The sequence below is a fragment of the Perissodus microlepis genome, chromosome 22 (assembly GCF_051167445.1).
Source record: "Perissodus microlepis isolate ML-2025 ecotype Zambia chromosome 22, ASM5116744v1, whole genome shotgun sequence".
NCBI classification, from domain to species: Eukaryota; Metazoa; Chordata; class Actinopteri; order Cichliformes; family Cichlidae; genus Perissodus; species Perissodus microlepis.
In genome coordinates this window covers 11393141-11395922 of record NC_140481.1, presented here as the reverse complement: position 1 = coordinate 11395922, position 2782 = coordinate 11393141, and the positions used below count along the sequence as shown (strand labels likewise).

The 2782-nt window shown below is 41.0% G+C and overlaps 1 long non-coding RNA gene across 1 annotated transcript; it reads left to right on the top strand.

The window, feature by feature from the left end:
- Positions 1 to 316: 316 nt before the first annotated feature.
- On the top strand, positions 317 to 2559 carry LOC146362639 (uncharacterized). The gene is made up of 2 exons (XR_014799316.1): positions 317 to 890; positions 1142 to 2559. It is a non-coding gene; the product is annotated as an uncharacterized LOC146362639 (long non-coding RNA).
- The last annotated feature ends 223 nt before the right edge of the window (positions 2560 to 2782 follow it).

The following is a 2782-nucleotide window of genomic DNA, read 5'->3' as shown; positions in this document are numbered from 1 at the left end:
ACAGCATATTACAGTTTTTCTCGATTGGTTTGGCTCATTTCTTGAAACCGAGATGACATTCTCAAAATAACATGGACAAATCTCCAAACCACCTTGCAATTGTTCACAACAGAATGTCATTTTTCATTGGTTTTATCAAATTGCAAATGCTTTAGTACATGTCTCAAGTGACTCTGTGCTTCTTTTCAAATGATTATGTACAAGTAGCTACAGTTAGCACAATGAGCCCACATTTAGCACATTTTCCAAATAAATAGATCTTGGCAATCTAAACTGATTAGTTGATTTTTCAGTGAAATGGTTACTCACACCAAAACATATCAGCATGGTTTCATTGTGTAAGTCATCATATGCACAATTGTCTGTTCAACTGTCAAAATTAGTCAAAGATATAATACCATGAAAGAATATCTTGGAACATTTGATAAAGTTATGACAGTACTTGACAATCAATCAGGTGAAATTAGAACTAACGAAGGAGCAGTTTCCCACATCTCAGATGACCAATCAAACAGGTTGTTTAGATACCTGACAGGTGTTGTCTATGATTATGACTGCTGCCAAAAGTATATAGACAGAGCTTGGCCCGGGGCCAGTTTCATTTGCAGTGTGAACATGGAAGCACCTCGCCAAGTACAACAGCAACTTCCTGCTCGAGGAAGAGGAGGAAGAAGAAGAGGAAGAGGAGGAGTGAGAATGCGTGGAGGAATAGGGGGAAGAGGCCGAGGAGCACGGAGGCACCATGATGTCCCAGATGAAATCCGGGCCACCCTTATTGACCACGTTATAAACCATCGCCTCACAATGGCAGAGGCAGGTCGCCGAGTGCAGCCTAATGTGCCTCGGTCTACAGTCTCCTCCATCATCCAAACCTTTCGCAGGGAAAACAGGTACAGAACTATGCTATTGAACTATTCAGTGTTGGTATGTGTGTAGGCCTACAGTACTGTAATATCTTCATGTGATGTTATATGATACTATAAAAATGACAAAGAAAAAAAAATGGAGAAAATACTGTGAATAGTATTCCAGTCACTGTGCAGTGCATCACACTTTTAGTACCATAAAACAGCAGTACAATTACATTGGTAACTCATTTTGTAACAAATTTACAGTGTTGACCTTTGACTTGTATGTCTAGGATTGGACGACAGCCTCAAGTGGGTGGCAGAAGAAAACTTCTAAATGAACAACAAGAACGAGAAATATGCAACATGGTCATTGCAAATAATGCCATCACACTGAGACAGATTCGTAATGCAATCCTGCTAGACAATGTAATGTTCCAAAATATAAACTCTATCAGCATCTCCACAATAGACCGGGTATTGAAGAAACATCAGATGACCATGAAACAGATTTACAGGGTACCATTTGAGAGAAACTCTGACAGAGTGAAAGGGCTGTGGTACCAGTATGTACATGTAAGTCAACTACTGGTTATCTATCATTGTAACACTATTACAGTAAGACATGGTTACCACTGTTTTTTTGTTTTGCGTTATCCTTTTTACCTTCAGAATCCAGCTTTGTGTGACTAGAGCATTTTGCCTAGAAATTGTCTTCAGTTTTCCACTCCCTGTTTTTACAGTACTTTAGATCCTCCCTGCAGTATCTGTCTCTACTTGACTGATTAGATATATTTCTATTCTATTGTAGAGAATAATGGCATTAGAAGGCAACGAAACCCCTCACATCCTAGTGTTCGTTGATGAAGCTGGCTTCAACCTGGCCAAAGGTCGAAGGCGTGGCCGTAACATCATTGGCCACCGAGCCACTGTGGATGTCCCAGGCCAGCGAGGAGCAAATATAACAATGTGTGCCGCTATATCAGAAAGAGGTGTGGCCACACACATTCCCAGTTTAGGGCCCTACAATACACAAAAGCTCCTCAATTTTTTGGACCACCTTTATACTGATCTGATCCCAGAAAATGAGAGAGGTGAAGAAGGACCTCAGCTACCACATTATGCCATTGTGTGGGATAATGTGAACTTCCACCGCGGCCCACGCATCAGAACCTGGTTCACCACCCATCCCCGGATGCTAATGGAGTTTCTTCCACCTTACTCTCCTTTCCTAAATCCAATTGAGGAGTTTTTTTCAGCTTGGAGGTGGAGGGTGTATGAGCATCAGGCTCAAGACCAGAGGGCCCTGCTGCATGCAATGGATGCTGCATGTGAGGACATCACAGGGGATCAATGTAGGGGATGGTTGAGACATTCACGCCGTTTCTTCCCTCGCTGCATCGCAAGAGAAAATATCCGTTGCGATGTGGATGAGAATTTATGGCCTGACAGAGAGCAGCGTGTCGATGGCCAGGGGGATGAGGATGGTGGCCAGGAAAGGGAGGGTGACAATGGCGACCACTGAAAATATTACTGTACTATAGTTCTGAAACTTTATTTACAGTATGGTAGGCTAGAGTTTTTTTTGTTTTTTTTGTTTTTTGTTTGTGTTTATAACTGTTCACATTTACAGAATCCTGTATATGTTTTCTTTTCACAGTATGTTATCTAATGTTAACATTTCTTTGTACGAATAAAAATGTTTACAGTTTCCTTGAGTATGAGTGGTTTATTGGAGGCTGATTTTACTGTAAAATCTTTTAGTTTTATTCATAGTGGTATTCTGTTGCTAGACCTGTGCCTCAGTGACAAAACGTCTAAGCATTTTGACTTGCAGTGCTTAAACAATGCCGAAGGTATAATGCATTTTGGGGGCATTGACTATTTATATGAGAAGGATATTTAGTTTTGACACATGGATAAACTCTTTTGGG